Source organism: Lissotriton helveticus, chromosome 12, assembly GCF_964261635.1.
Source record: "Lissotriton helveticus chromosome 12, aLisHel1.1, whole genome shotgun sequence".
Taxonomy (NCBI): Eukaryota; Metazoa; Chordata; class Amphibia; order Caudata; family Salamandridae; genus Lissotriton; species Lissotriton helveticus.
The window spans coordinates 106,972,353-106,989,603 of NC_136073.1; positions in this window are offsets into that span (position 1 = coordinate 106,972,353).

The following is a 17,251-nucleotide window of genomic DNA, read 5'->3' on the forward strand; positions in this document are numbered from 1 at the left end:
GAGGGATTTCTGCGGGACCTCCCGATAGGCAAACAGGAGGCATGGAAGTAGCACGTCCCACTGGCGTCGAAGGGGTTCCTCTAGGCCCATAATCATTCCCTTGAGGGTGCGGTTGAACCTCTCGACCAGTCCGTTTCCTTGCGGGTGATAGGGGGTCGTGAATTTGTAGGTGACCCCGCATTGTTGCCAGAGAGACTTCATATATCTGGAGATAAAGTTCGTGCCCCTGTCGCTGACGACCTCCCGGGGGAACCCCACCCGGGAGAAGATCCCCATCAGGGCTCGGCCCACCACGGGGGCCGTCACAGTCCGAAGAGGGATGGCCTCGGGATAGCGGGTGGCGTGGTCTACTAGGACCAGGATGAACCGGTGTCCTTGGGCTGTTCGGGGGTCGAGGGGCCCCACAATGTCTATTCCCACTCGTTCGAACGGGGTGGTGACGACAGGAAAGGGTTGTAAAGGTGCTTTGATTTTTCGGCCACTTTTTCCGCTGGCCTGGCAGGTGGGGCAGGCCCTGCAGTGGTTGGTGACATCCTTTCGCATTTGAGGCCAGAAAAAATGGGTCACCAGGCGGTCGTAGGTTTTATCCTGTCCCAGGTGTCCGGCAAGGGGGACATCGTGGGCTAAGTTCAGGAGAAAGTCTCGGAAGCGAAGGGGCACCACCAGTACCCGACTGGCTCCTAGTTCTGCAATTTTCTGCTCGCTGTAGAGCAGGTCTTGGTCCCAGTAGATCCAGTGGGCCCCCGAGGTATCCCCGTGCTCTGGGCCAGGGCTTGCTGCCGGAGTCCTTCGAGAGAGGGACATGTTTTCTGTTCGGCCCGGAATTGTTCCTGAGTGGGGCCTCCCTCCTGACGCCATTGTGCCAGGTCAGGGACGTCCCGAAGCTGGTCGGATCCTTCTTCTGTTTGGGTCGGGGGACTGGCTTCTGGGGCGGCCCCCTCTGGGATGAGCGCGGGAGGAGGTTCCGGCCACTCGGGCTCTTCTAGACTGGGGACCGCGCGGGCGGTCATGGACCGGGTCGTGACGCAGACCCATTCGGGGAGGCCGAGCATCCCCAGGTGTTCCCTCCGTTCGACAGCTGCCCAGGGAGAGCTTTCGAGGTCGTTTCCTAGGAGGCAATCCACGGGGGCATCATCGCGGACCGTTACCTTTAACATCCCTGTTACTCCTCCCCACTCGAAGGGGACGCAGGCCATGTGGCATAGACTTTCGGAATTGTCTGCGGATCGGACAGGGCAAAGAAGGTTCGGCAGGATTTGGTCGGGAGTGACAAGGTGGCGTCGGACCGCCGTTACACTGGCCCCGGTGTCGCGGAGGGCTTCCGCCCGGCGGCCATTAATGTTGACCCACTGACTGTACTTCTGCGTGTTGGCGGGAAGGGGGGCCCGCGGAATCATCTCTCTCTCCCCCAAGCAGACCAGCGCCATGGCGGCTGGTGCCCACTCAGAGGGGTCGGTCTCGTACTCTTCTTGGTCTTCCGGGATTAGTTCTTCCCCTAGGGCGGCCGCTGCGACCTGGCGGGGGGTAGTGTTCGGATTCTTTGGGCAGTTGGGATCACTGGCGTAGTGGCCGGGTCGCTGGCATCTGTGGCACATAACGTTGGCCCGGAAACCGGCCCGGATGGCTGGGCTCCCTCGGCCGACCGGGGTCGAGGGGCTGCTTGTGGGTGACAAGGGGCCGGGGTCTCTCCCCCGACTCTGGCCTCCTCCTCCTCCTCCCCGGGGGCGATGGGGCCCTGGGTACGGTCTGGATGATTCGCTGGGTCCGTTCCGGCCAACTCGGGTGCTTTCCCACCGGTTGGCTTCGGCGGCGAGTTGTCGAGGTTCGGTTAGTTTACTGTCCAAGAGGTGTTGCCGGAGTTCCACGAAGCAGTTGTTCGACAGGTGCTCCCATACGATAAGGTCAAAAAGTTGTTCGTAGGTGGTCACTTTGTTGCCCTTGATCCACCCTTCGAAGGCTCGACTAAAGAAGTTCACGTACTCCACCCAGGTCGTACCCGGAATCCGTTTGCAGTCGCGGAACCGCTGGCGGTACATCTCGGGTGTGAGTCCGTATCGAGTGAGGAGGGCGGCCTTCATATGGTCGTAAGATGTCATCAGATGGTCCGGGAGTTGCAGCAGGGCGTCCCGCCCTTCGTTGACAAACCTCCCCCATAATCCGGCTCCCCAGTCGCTCCGTGGAATCCGGTGGGAGGTCATGGCCACCTCATAGGCTTTAAACCACTGCTGTATATCATCGTTCTTGTGGTATTCCCGGATGACATCTTTGGGGATGTGAACCTTGGGCTCGGTAGAGGCAGGCAGGGTCGGTCGTTCGGGGAACCCGAGTTCTTTATTCTGTTTCTGGATTTCCAGTTCCTTGAGATTGCGCTCATGTTCGTACGCTAGTTTCTTTTCCTCTAGCTCTCTCTGTTTTTGCTTCTCTTCGCGCTCCTCTCGGAGCCGTAAGTGTTCCAGAGTTATTTTTTGTTCCGCCAGCTTGAGTTCTCCATCCAAGCAAAGTCGGGCTAGTTCTAATTCGTGGAGTCTGCTTTTTTCTCTTTCTCGGATCTCTTCCAGGGAGAGACCCGCTCTTCTTTCTTCAGTTGGTGCGGGGCTTGTCTCGGTTGTTCGTGTTCGGGGTACGCCGTACCCGTTTCTGCCCAAGCTTCTAGGGCCCGTTTGAAGTCTTCCTTTGTGCTCAGACCTGTGGTTGGAAGGCCAAGTTCTATGCAATATTGCTTCAGTTCTCGGTGGTTGTAGTCTTCCAATTTTTCCCTCTGGAATTTTTCCGTTGTTCCGCTCTCTGTTGTCATGGTGGTTGTGTGTCGTGGGGCGAGTGACTTTCTGTACGATTATGCGTAGGTTCGGATCCCGTCGCTGGCCACCAATGTTAGACGGGGACTCTGAGGGTCGGCCGAATACTGAGGGAGAGGTCCCCGAGGAGGACCGTCTCCGGCGATCGTACAGACAAGTCACCTCCCTCCCCACAAATAGGCACCACACCAGGTCGAGTTCAATACTTTATATAAGGGTCATAAGGCAAGGATATTAGCGATACAGGATATCTTGGACCCGAGGGTCCTCTCACTTCTAGTCTCTGTAGGGAAAAGGGGGTAGCGGGACAGTCTTGGTACCGGGTCGGTACAGGGGGTGGCAAGAGGCGAGCTCGCAATCCTCAAGCTGGAGAGTCTGTGAGTCGGGCCGCGGCAACGCCAGCAGGCCAAGACGATGGTTTCACGAGGCAGAGGGCCGCGGCAGCGCCAGCAGGCCAAGACGATGGTTTCACGAGGCAGAGGGCCGCGGCAGCGCCAGCAGGCCAAGACGATGGTTTCACGAGGCAGAGGGCCGCGGCAGCGCCAGCAGGCCAGTCACGGATGAGTTCTTCTCGGGTCTCTCGACTCCAGGATACAACTCCCTTCCTGGTCTGGCCCTGCCTCAGTTATAGGTCTGGTCCCCTTTGATGTCCGGACCCTCGCGCCTGGGGGCCGGGAGGTCCGGGATGAGGGAGTCCAGACACCCAGCAGGGGGGTGGAGCCAGCGCCCAGGGCGGCCTGGGGTGATCGACACCTGGCGGAGGAGAGCCGTTGACGATTCCTTCTCCCATTGACTCGCCAAGTGGTCACTCTGCCTCCTGGGCGGAGGTTGGTGCCTCGATGTCGGGGCCGGCCGGGCCCAGGGTTAGGGTCGAGTTGAGGCCACGCGGCCTCGTGCTGTAGTACCCACAATGGCGGCTGGGCCGAGGCCGGGGTGTGGATGGTGACCCGGGCCAGCTAGGTCCGGAGCTGGTGTCTTGTGGTGGAGGGATTGCAGGGTACTTCGGGTGGTCGCCGGGGACTCTGGTTGGGGATTCAGGGAGAGCCAGGGTCCGGGTCCCGTTGCGGGGAGGGTGGACAGCCCGACCATGCGGCCTGTCCAACAATACCCATTAAACACTGTAGACACATTGGATAGGTCATCCCATATTCCTTTTGTCTGAATGCCCCCTATCACTGTGTGTCTGCCAAATGCCCCGGGCCTGGCTCTCCCGTGCTGCTGCACCGGCCTGCTCCCTCCTGTTTTTATGAGTGCTTTCAGGGCTGGACTGGCCGTAGCGGGCACCGGGCAATCCCCAGGTGCGCCGCACGGTTGGGGTCCGGTTGTGGGCCCCTGGTGGCCGTTTTTGTTACAGGGCTGTTTTTGCAGCATGTAACAAAATAGGCCGAAAACCGGCCCTGGCAAAGAGCTCGGCGGCACCCCCAACACCCGGGGGGGGGGGGGGGCACTTTGCCGGGCGGGTTTTGGTTCCCAGTCTGGCCCTGAGTGCTTTTCTTGCTTTTGCCTTGTTTTTTACTTTCTCCTTCCTTTCCGTCATTTTCTGAGTGCTTTTCCTGCTATTTTTCCTTGATTTTTTTTAACTGCTTTCTCCTTTCTTTCCCACCCATTTTTCTGAGTTCTTGACCTGCTTGAGCCTCGTTTTTTTCCGCTTCATTGTCCTTTTCCCCCGTTTTCTGAGTGTTTTCTTCTCCTTTACCGTAATTTTTCACTGCTTCTCCTTGTTTTTTTCACTCATTTGCCGCTCCTGCCTGCTGCCCATTTTCTGTCCTGCACCTAGCCCACCACCTCCTAGTGCCTCCCAGGACCTACGTAATGGAGGCTGCAGTGCGACCCCATTTAGCAGGCCGCGGGCCTAGCTCTTCTGTGTAGCTGCACCGTCCAGCTTTCTCCCTGTTTTCTGAGTGCTTTCTCCTGCTTTTGCCTCATTTTATACTGCTTTCTCCATCCTCTTCCCCCATTTTCTGAGTGCTTTCTCCTGGTTTTGCCTCTTTTTACACTGCTTTCACTGTGAAGCAGCTAGCAACTCTAACACCTTGAGTTACTCACAGGTGATTTGCTGCACTTTATAAATCATGCATGGAGGAGTACCAATAACCGTGGTGTCTTCTTCAGCTCACATCTGATCTGACCTTGTCTTTAATCTCCTAAACTAGTGCCTCATTGTCAACAATTTGTCCAACAACAGTCGCAGTGTAAGTGTCCCTGAGTTTAACTCAATGGCCAGAACGACCTATGTAGGAAGCTGGTTCTGTATATACTATACCAAAGTGAGATATAGTGTGCACAGGGAGTTCCCAGAGGTATAGCAGAGGCTAAACTAGGTAAGTACGAACAGCTCTATTTGTGGTGGTGTGGGTCAGTTAGGCTTATCCAAAGGGTGTGCTAAGCATTTATTGTATTCACTCACTCAAGGACTGATTACACACACTCAGAGACAGGATCCAGACCAATTGGGAATGTACATAAAGGTATACTTGCATTTTATTTCTAGATCTAAGCTGAACTTGGTACAGGTAGATAAAATATACTTTTGATTGTAAACCTTTACACACACATGCCATTGGGAATGGATTTGCAGCTGTTACAGATTGGCAGGGTTTTAAAAAGCAGGTTATATTACACAGTAATTACTTTTAGAATACTTTTTTTTATTTCTTTCAGATTACATTGAGTACTGGGGGTGGTATTCCTAGATACTACACCCAAGGCTCTCATAATACAAGGTAAGTAAGGGCTTGATTTATAGTTACAGTTTCCTCATACAAAACAAGAGTTCAACACTTAGAACATTTTAGGCCCAAAATCTCATAACATGGGTTCCTAGGGGAGAAAAATGGTTTCACAGGTAAGTAAACGTCTTACAAGTGTGAGTTTTTGGGGTTAGAATGAATGTTTCACAAGGTCTGGGTAGGCACTCGAGTTGCACCACCAGTGGCACCGGGGAACTGGGTGCAGAGGCCACATTGTATCCAATACGGCTATAGGGGTCTTCGGTTAGGGGCTACTTATGAGCTGCCCAATTGGGTGTTGGAGCAAAGCTCCTGGGGTTAAGGTCAGCACTGGTGGGGCCAACAATCAGCACAGTAGCTGCATCACCAGCGGCAATGGGGTTGCCCGGTGCAGGGGGCCAGCGGCAATGGGGTTGCCCGGTGCAGGGGGCCAATAAAACATCAGGGACCCTGTGATTCGCAGTGGAGACCTTCGTTTTGCAGATTTGCATGGTCAGAGAGGGAGACTTCGTAAGGGCGACCACTGGCTGGAGAGGTAAGTTAGATTCTTGGGGGTTTCCTGGACACAGTCGGTTGGGCCACTCAAGGCCGCGGGGCTTCGGGCGCAGGAATGTCTTTTGGTCTCGGGTTTTCTTACCAGCTCTGGCCGCGGTCTGGGGGACTCCTCAGGCTGAGGCTGTAGGCGTTGTCTTGAGGCTTGAGGGAGGTAGTTCAAAAAGGCCTGCCATTCCACCTTTTGGCAACTCTCTTTCCTTTTATGAATTGTACATTTTCTGCCCATCTGTACCTTTTCAGTCCGTGAGTCCCACAGTGCACAAATATTTTCACTCCAGGAGTTTGTGTTTGATCTCCTAGTCAAGATTCGAGTCTTGAACAATCTATTCAGCCTTTCATCTTTCTGATGACAGGCAAGCAGACCATAAAGGCTACTGGAACGTCGAGTGATGACCAATGCTTGAGTTGTAAAAAAAGAAATGCCAGAGCCCTTGTCAGGAAGTCACCGCAGCTTGCACTATTGCTCCCACTGGCATTGCCAATGACAGTACTATCACGCCATACAACACACTGACTTTTGGTGATTCAGGGAAGAAAAAAATGATATAATCCTTTAGTCTCTGAACTGCACAATAGGCAATCCTGGGCTCAAACCCCGGCTTCCCCATTTGACCAGATTTTTTGATCCATGGCCTGTCACTTTACTGCACTACGTTTCATTTTCATTAACCAACCAGTATGAGAGCACTTTGAAGTACAGGGTCTGAACCCTACAAATGCCTCACGTATATTTATGGTTAATATAAAATACTTTTGTTTCACATTCAATATAAATATAGACTACATAAATAGAAAACAGGATAAACAGACAGATTTTACGTAACTCATGACTAGGGCTCCCGGTTTTATGGTATTTATTTTTTGAACATTTCCGTCTATATTTATCCATATTTATTTTTTGCTCATCTTATTGGTATTTTTCCATGTTTATGTTGTATTTTGAGAACAGATGATGTGATAACTCATATATTTCCACATTTATTTAACAGATAAACGTGCATGCATACTTTGATGCCTGTCGCGTTTTAGCAAATTACACAGTCAAGAATAAAATAATACACACATCAACCAATTTGCATAATAGCATAAATACATGTTGAGATATGCAGCAATTAATTTAAGCATATGCCAGTGAGCTTTATAACTCCCTATGTTGCCAATATGTACAGCTACTGGCATGAAAGTCAATATTCTCAGCATAGAGAGTTAATCAAAAAAAGCCAATTTTCTGTATTTTTTCATTTTAAAAATAAAAAAGGACAGGAAATACAATGTTTTCTGTCTGTATTTATCTGTAAAAATCTGTAAAGACAGAAAACAGGGAGCCCTACTCATGACAATGCCAAGGCATAGGGATATTCTTGAATGTTTCATATTTAAAACAATATTACAATAAATGCTACTTAATTTATTGATACAACCATGCATACTTAATTGAGACACTAATAAATGATGAAAAAATAAATAATATTTTCAATTATGAAGTATTTATCATATTTTTCCATGACATTTGTTGCCTGGTTGACATCTTTTCATGGGTCGGCTCTCGCTTTGGCTCGTAGAGCCAAGCCAGACCCCTGGCTCGGTTCTCCCCAAGGCTTTCTGTGCGACCCCCAGAAATGTACGGTTTCCTATGCTCTTAAAGCGGGCTCTGATTGAGCCCAGGGCCTGCGGATACTGACTTGTAAGATATTCTGCCAGGGGCTGCCGAATTACCCAGGGTCAGCTGTGGCTAGCTGAGGCGGTCTGGTGTTTTTTTCTACATATTCTGGGACTTGTAGGTCTATTTAACTCATTGCAAAACTAGGACGACAAGTGTCACAATTCTAAAATCAAACCCGGGTCTGGACGAGCTTTTCATGCATGCAACTGCAACATTTGGCATGTGTGTAATGTGAATGGTGCGGTATAAATGGATCAAATGTGTATATATTACAGCTGCCCGTGAGGGAGGCTTCACAGCTAGTCGCACCTGCTACAGGTACGAGGGAAACTAGAACGGTTGTTGCGCTTGTGTTAAAGAAACTTTTCACCAAACAAAAGCTAAAACAATTGGAATTGCCAGTGCTTGTTTGTTAATGCAGCTGACATTCTACAGCACATCGGGCTTCTCCCATATCTCCAAGTTTGCCGTCTGTATCCTTTTGACGAGGCCTGCCAAGGCCTGGGGCCCACGCGCAGCAGGAACCTGTATTACGAGCTTTACGCGCTCGGCGTCGTCATGTTCTGACGCATACTCATCGTGTGACCTTGAGCAGCATTTTTCACTTCAATGTGCATCTTCTATTTTGAAACTTCTAATCTTGTCACACAATAGCTCAAACTTTGAAAGGACGTCCGATGATTCCTGCGAAAGGAATGTCGTCTATGTATTAATCGAAAAAGCATCGTGCAGTTCAGTTGCCCCGGAAGGGTGGGGGGACTTCCCTGTATTGTAGGTGTTTCATTGCTAGAACTCTAGCTCAGTAAAGTTGATATGTAAAGTTTAACATATCTTGTAAATAAAATAAAAGATGTCACCTCAGACACTGTTTTAAGGTATGTGCTTTTCACTCCCAAACAACGGCAAAGCAAAAGTTCAAAGGGACCGCATGCAAGCACGGATTGGCACTACCTCCTGGTTGGTTTTTAAACACCTGTAATTGGGGTGTAATGGGCCCCTCAACCATGGGGTCCCGGTGACACTGCTCCTTCTGCATCATTGACGGCCCACTCCTCCTTTCAAATCATTGCTGTTATGTGTTCCACTCTAATTGAGTTAATCGAAGACTACGATTCCCAGAATGCATTTGGTTGTCACATGAATGCCCAGGAATGCAGACAGTGTCTGTGATGGCTTGGAGTGAGATGGTCAAGCTGCAACGGACACAGCAGACGCATCCTTCACTTTACAGCCTCCGGTGTGCAGATGAGACGAGACATCTGGAGTCAAGGCTACCTTCTGTTCACGTGGCTGACTTCGAGCGCGCTGAGGTCAGTGCAAGGTCAGGAAAACGCAAGCCAGCTACTGCTAACCCTCTCTGTCTCTGTTTGACACCCACGCCACTGACGCTCCATTTCATGGGACTTGGGGAGAGCGTGCGAGTATATCAGAATATCTGAAATCGTGCGCAAGAATATTGTGATGAGAAAGCAAATGCAAGTTAAAATATTGTTGCAATGTACATGCTTTTGTTACTTCGGTGTGTAATATTGTGGGGCAAAGCTTACTGTAATATAATGGACTTTAATATTGCTTGCTTGAATACCCTTTCTGTCTGAATATGAAGTTGTGTTTAGCATTTAGAGTTAGTTTAATTGTTGGGGCAATTTGTGGATTATTACTATGGTTAGATATTTACGTTTTTGGTGCCAGTTTTGGGTTTGGTTTTGTTTTAGTGCTAGATGTTTTATGCTTTTATGAAGATGTGAGTGGATATTGAGCTTAGTAATGTTTTTTGAATATTTCTGTTTTTATTGGGGTAGTGGGTGGATACTAGAATTTCGTTTTGGCGCTATTGTTTGTTTTTGGACTTCATTACATTTTTTGTGGAGTGGGATATTATGGATGTGGGTGGGTACTATAGTCAGTGTGGAAAATATTAACGGGGTTAATGTTGGAGGTACAAGTATTTTTTTTAGGGATGTGAATTATAGCAGGGCTTGGGTATGTTTTTTTCTCAGTGTTGGATTTGTTTGTGGGTTCTGGTGCATTTTTGTAGTTTATATATTTTTTCAGGATTCATGCTAAACATGCGGGGGTCTGGATCGTTATTGTCATTGGTGTTATAAATATTGTGGGGAGTTATGGTATATATTAGAGTGGATTTTAGAGTTTATATTTTCAAGGTTCAAGTATTGTTTTGGAAATGTAGGTCCTGCGGTGCCCGTCAGTCAGAGCGGTCCCTCACCTAAACGGTTAGCGTTCTAGCTGTTCATCACGCTTAACCATAAATTACCATGCTGACGCGACCGCGCAACATAGATTACGGGAAGTCCTAAACTGCAAGACAGTAGCGCAGCTATATTGACATTGACCTCTGCTGCATTTGTTGCACGCTCGCCCCCACTGGGTTTTTAACTTTTTCTTAACCCCTTGGCCGCGGCGGTAATTCTGCTGCGGCGCTGGGGGGAGGGGCCACACCTCGCCGACATGCTGGTGACGGAAGTACTCCGTCTCCAGCCACGGGTGGGCTGTGCTAATGACGGAGTAGTTCCGTCACGGCCCCGCCCACATAATAGAACGCGCCGCGCAGGCGCAAAATCAACGCCGCGCAGGCGCGGCAGCCGGGACGTGACGGAACCACTCCGTCATTAGCACAGCCCACCCGTGTCTGGTGACAGAGTGGTTCCGTCACCAGCAGAGAAGGGGTTAAAGTTGTTTTTAGATTACCTGCTTGCTGCACTTTACATTGTGATACTCAGGGGAATAATCATGTGTCCTGCGGTGCCCGTCAGTCAGAGCAGGCCCACACCTAAATGGTTAACGTTCCAGCTGTTCATAAATGCTTAACCATAAATTACGAGGCTGACGCGACCACGCGCAGCAGGCGCGCCGCCGGTGCGCCGATGGCGTGACAAAGGCAAGCCCGTCTGCGCCCGTCCGCACCTGGACTGCGCCCAGCGCCAGGACCCCTCCTGGTTTTAATAGATTCATTTACGCAAGGAGTGAATTAGAGGCTCTAAATAGAGATAAGTGCTCCAACCACACCTTGGATAATAATTGTTTGCACTATTCCACTTTTAGCTGTTCTACGTGCAAATATCGTCTGGTCTTGAGTGCGGCTACGTGTTGTCCTGCTGTGCTCCCTTATCTCCAAGAAGCATTACATTTAGAGATTACTAATAGGGTAATAGGTGGGGCTTTGCCAGACCCCTGCACAAGGGAGCTGTGGGGCTTTCTTCTGGCAGGGCAGAGTCTCATCGACATAGTGTTGGTCTTCTACAACTGTGGTCTTGTTTTTTTTTTCCAGTAGTGAGTTGCGTCAACACAAGTGTCAGTCCTCAACTGCAGCTTTTTTTGTACCGGCGGATGCCACGAACTAGAGCCTCTAGCCCAAAGGGAGGTTTTTGGCGATTTGGCAAAGGCTGAAAGCTCTCTGGGTTTTCTTGCAGGCTGTGCAGGGCTTTGGGAAGGACAGCAGGTCCAGTTTTCAAACTGATTGCAAGTGACGGGGTTCTTGCCGAGTTCTGTTGCAGCGGTTCAGTTCCTGGTCCGGAAATGGTCTTCTTCCGTCTTCTACTTTGGTCCGTTGAATCTGAGGATCAATGTTCAGTTAGGCCCCTAAATACTGAATTTAGGGGCATTACAGGTACTGGCAGATGGCAGCCAATAGGCCACTTGCCTTTAGGATGACTAGACCCTTAGAATGTCCCTCCCTATGGGAAGGGGACATCATCCTTACCAAATTTGGCCAAACCCTTCCATTCAAAATGGAGGATTCTTAAGAAGGGGGTCACCTCTGTCCAAGGCACCGTAGGGGTGGTCCTGACAGAGAGGGGACACACCTCTCCTGATTAATAATTTTGCAGCTGACCTTGCAGCTAAAAGTGGGGCTTGGTCAAGGGAGCGGGCATCTCCACTAGCTGGAGAGGCTCTGGCTAGCCTATCAAAGGGCAGGAATCCTTAGAGGCTCACCACCCTGAATGCATTTCCTGCTTGGGGGTAGGTGTGAAGCCCCTCACCACAAGCAGCCATTGTCTCTAAACGATGAGAGCTCAAGGGCTCCCACCTCAAAGGGTCTGAAAGATGTCTGTTCATGGCAGGCTGATGCAAACCAGTCAGCTGAAAACGAGGGAGATGGTCGTTTTTCAGGAGTGCATTTTGTGATAAATACAACACTGGCATCAGTGTAGGTTTTTCATGCTGAGGACTTTGATAAAAAAAAACTCCTTAGCATTCACTAAAGCCATCATGGAGCTGTGGAGTTCTGTAATGACAAACTCCTATCCCGTGTACTCAATATGGCACCACTGCACTTACCATGTCGGAATGGCACAGAAACTGTAGGGGCACATTGCTCATGCCGCTGTGCCCTCACCTGTGGCATAGTGCACCCTGCCTTAGGGCTGTGAGGCCTGCAAGATGGGTGACATAACTATGCCAAAGGCAGTGGTTGGTGGGCATGGCAGAGAGGGGTGTGTGGCTTGTCGACTCTTTAACTTTTTGTCTGCACCAAAACACACAGTCTGCAATGGCAGCATATATATGTTTGGTGAGGGGTCTCTTATGGTGGCACAATACATGCTGCAGCCCTTAGAGACCCTCTCCGGTCATAAGTCCCTTGGTACCACTGGCACAAGGGACTTACATTGGAGCCCGAGGCATGCCAATTGTGCTAACGATAGGTGTGACTTTGGGAAATGACCCTGGTACTAGGAACCTGATTGGCAAGCACCCACTGCACACTCAGTCAAAGTGCTTCAGATATCAGGCAAAAAGTGTGTGTGTGGGAGGGTAACCATGCAAAAAGGGGCAATTCACTATACAACTCACTTTATAGTGTGCACAGAGTACAGTTGATCTCCAGCGGCTTACAGAGGCTTAGGTAGATAATGCTGAAAGCTCTATTTCTGGTAGTGTGGTCAATCAGTTAGGCTTATCAGATGGCTGTGTTAAGCATTTACACACGAGCAAGAAAATATTACACACACTCAAAGACTGAATTAAGGCCAATTATTTTGTATAAAAAGTTATGATTTGGTTCTATTATTTTTAGAGCCAAGACACTCAGTTGCAGGTAAATAACAGTTTTCAAAGTAGCAATACTTGTAAAAATGCAGTAGGAATAGTTTTGCAAAGCAGTGGAAATGCTTTACAGTGTTGGAGATACATTTGTATTGTCAGTCAGAAACAGCAACACTGGGTACTTGAAAAAGATAGACAGTTGTATGCAATCGATACAATGCAATGCAATCCTAAGGAAAGAAAACAGTGTTATGCATTACCAAGTAGGTACCAGACTTACTTTTCCAGTATTTGGGGAGTAGACTAACACTGGGCAAGGTTTAGGTTAAGGAAGGTAATGCATCAGCAGCGGTATGGGGGCAGCCAGGTGCAGAGGTCTCTGAGCTCACTGTTAGTCATTGGAAACTGGGGGCACCTGAAGACGTGTGGGGTTCAGTATCTACGGTGCGGCAGTCTATAACAGCAATAATATTTGTCCTTGCGGTCAGTGGAGAACAATGGAGATGAATGGGATTCAGTAGACTGCCAACACTGTTACCGTTGCGTTCGTCGTCATCGAGTCACTGCAGATCAAAGGGAGACACCGCCAACCAAACAGTCATGGTCGTGAGGATGCTGATACGCAGGGGATAGAGGAGTTCCATTGATGTTGGACAGCCACAGGGAGACCGAGGCTGTGTAGGCGGGGTAGAAGGAAGCCGATGGAGCCACTTGCCCGAGGATACAGTTTCTCGGGAACACAGCTGTGAACCGCTGGGCCAAGATGACCACTCTAGGTTGTGGAGACCATACTCCTGTGGGGCTTTCTTCTGGCATGGCTGAGTCACGTCCAGACACAAATGTTGGTCCTCTACCACTGCAGTCTTGGGGTTCTTTTGCAGTAGTGAGTCATGTCAACACAAGTGTCGGTCCTCAAATGCTGCAGTTCTTGTGCCGGCAGACCCTGGGGACTAGACCCTCTAGCACAAAGGTAGGTTCTTGGTGATTTGGTGAAGGCTGAAGTATCTCAGGGGTTTCAAGGAGGCCTTGCAGGGTTTCAGGATGGACAGCATGTCCAGTTGTTGAACAGTTTACAGGTGGCGGGGTTCTTGATGGGTTCTGTTGCAGAGGTTCAGTTCCTCGTCCGGCAGCAGTCTTGTTCCGTCTTCTTCTTTGGTTCATCGAATTTGAATATCAAGGTTCTGGAGTGTCCCTAAATACTAAATTTAAGGGCATTACAGGTAGTGACATATGGTAGCCAATGGGCTACTTGCCTTTAGGGTGACTGCACCCTTAGAATGCCCCCTCCCTTTGGTAAAGGGGCATCCCCCTAACCTGATTGGGTCAAATCCTTCCATTCAAAATGGAGGAGTTCCTAAGGATGGGGTCAACGCGGTTCAGGGCACCTTGAGGGAGGTCCTGGCAGAGAGGGGACACACCTCTCCTGAATACAAATGTTCCTGCCAACCTTGCCGCTAAAAGTGGGGCTTGGTCAAGGGGCATCTCCACTATATGGCCATGCCTAGCATGCCTAGATTTACATTTGCAAGTATATTTGTTATTCTTGTGATTCATTTTTGATATAGGGTTGTTAAATTGTATTCAATGACCTAGAGGGTCACTTAGTGACCATTTATGGATAGTGCGCAGTGTTGCGACCGTCTTGGTAGCATTTTTACACTTTTGTCTATTGACCCCTGTTAGACAGCGAGGGCTACAATGCTGCAACAATTGTGTTAAGATTGTTTATTTGTTATCAATATTTGATTACCTTTTGAGTACCTTTAATTGGTGTGCGCTTCCAACCCCACTTCTTTTCTCAAATTACTTCTGTCACGTGGAAGCTGCACCCACTACTGTTGACATGTCATTTGATTCCATTACGAATTTAACTGATAACAGAGCTAATGTTAAAGCATACAAACCTGATGAAGCAAGTGACATATATGCTTTTATTCAAGAGGTTAAAACAGCAGATACCCATGGTGGTTCTGTCTCACAGCAGTTATGACAACTCAAAATTATAACAAGACGACATTTGAACCAGAAGCTTCATGCTTCAACTCTTGTCCAATATCATAAGGCTAAGCGCATACCCCGGGGCCCACGTTTAAAATTTTTTTTTCGTAAACAATTGATTATCTGTCTCTTTGTAAATGTTCTCAAGATACATGTATAAGGAATTCATGCTTTTGATCTCTATGTGAATGCAACGCAAAAACTATATCAATGTAAAAACATTTTTGGGGGGATTTCAACAATTACCTATAAAGATTTACATTTACAAGTATATTTGTTAGTCTTGTGATTCATTTTTGATATAGGGTTGTTAAATTGTATTCAATGACCTAGAGGGTCACTTAGTGACCATTTGTGGATAGTGCGCAGTGTTGCGACCGTCTTGGTAGCATTTATACACATACACTGTAGGGGCACATTGCTCATGCAGCTGTGCCCTCACGTGGGGTACAGTGCACCCTGCCTTAGGGCTGTGAGGTCTGCTAGAGGGGTGACTTACCTATGCCACAGACAGTGGTTGGTGGGCATGGCACACAGGGATGTGTTCCATGTCGACTCTTGAGTTTTGTCTGCACCAAAACACAGTCTACAATCACAGTGTATATGTGGTTGGTTAGGGGTCTCTTAGAGTGGCACAAAACATACTGCGGCCGTAGAGACACTTGATGGTCCCAAGGCCCTTGGTACCACTGGTACATTTTACAAGCAACTTACATGCGAGCCTGAGACATGCTATTTGTGGAAACAAAGGTACGGTTTGGGGAAAAAACACAGGCACTTGGAAACTGACTGGTAGGGACCCAGTGAACGCTCAGTCAAAGTGCATCAGCTATCAGGTAAAAAGCGGGAGGTAACCATGCCAAAAGGCGCACTTCCTACACAACAGGCCTTGATACGTTTGGTAATATTTGGAAAGAAATTCTTCTTGTCTCAGAGTATTTCCATTGTTTAGTGCTAATATTGCCTTCTCCACTACTTTAATAGTGAGAGGGTGACCTGTAGCGCCGTTATTGACACCGCGGATAGTGAGGGAAGGGGGATTTCCTCCACCAGTGAGGCATGTGAGTCAACCAGCTGACAAAGCGGTGGGCATATAAATCTTGATGGTAGATTGCAAATGTGTGTGCCATCTCCATTGAGGTGTGGATCAGTATTTCTTGGGAGTCTCGTAGTACAGTAATCACCCATGCCACCAAGTCCATGGTGGGCAACCAGTAATTTCCCCGTTTTGTCATCGTGTTCAAATAACCTTTGTGTTATAGAAGGGCTTTGTGTCATTGCCCTCCAACATTGGTGGGCGTCCTCCACGGGCAGATGACATAGGGAATCTCTGGCATGAGCCAATTTGAGGTGAAACACGTCCAAGTCCACAGACAAGGCCTGTCTTTCCATCCAAAATATCTGGTCCTCCATCTCCGTAATTGCCTGTCTTTTAGTACTTTCACCTTGTCTGAGATAAGATTTCGCCAATTCCCGTACTGTGGCCTTACCCACCTCCCAGAGTGTGGCGGGGTAGTCCACAGAGACGGGGTAGTCCACATAGGAGTCAAAGTAAGAGGTAATCCCTGTGACAAGGAAGTCTGTATATTGGGGTCCATGAGGTATCCTGCGTTTAGGTGCAACATATGAAGGGGCCCCAAGTGTGATAGACCACATTTTGAAAAGTTATCTATTTTAGGGAATGTTTTTGTGTTCTGTTTATTGTTTGGGGTATTGGTTATAGTAAGGTTTTGCTAAGGTACTTTCATTAGTGTTGGACAATTATTGAGGGTTGTGTCAATGTTTGGTGATTATATTTGTTTTAGTGTTCAGTAAGTTTTTTTGGGGGTGTGGGTAAAAATAGGTATTCAGTATTGTGGTTGGTGTCTGCTTTTTGGGAGAGGCTTGCACTAGTCTTGAAATGCTTATTTGTAGGGAATCTTTATTTGTGTTGCTTATAGTAGGGCTCTGGGTGGATATTGCAGGTAGTATTGATGTTTTTGGGTGTTCAGGTATATGTTTGGGGTTTATATTCTTTTTGGGGGTTCAAGTATTTTTGCTGGTGGTGTGTAACTTTCATTAGGGTTCTGGGTGCATATTGTTGGTAGTGTTATATACATTATAGGATTTCAGATTTACTTTTGGGGTTTAGACTTATTTTTGTACTTCAGATAATCTTTTGAGGATGTGGGTTATATTAAGGGTTTTGGTGAGTGTTTTGGATTTTCTTAATTTGGGATTCAGATAAATTCATAGGGGTGGGTGAGCTATATTAATGATAGTAAAGTGTATAGTGATTAGTATTGGATTTATGTGTGGGATTCAGATATATTTTTGGAGTGTTTCTTTTTGGGGTTTGGGCATTTGTTTGTATGTGGGTTATGTTAGGGATTTTTAGTGGATGCCTTCATGATTTTGAAGTATATGTCCATATTGGTATTTTGGGGGTGTAGGTTATATTAAGAGTTTGCGTAAAAACCGCTGATGTATTTACGTTAATTTTTGGGGATCGGGATCAGCTGTGTTTT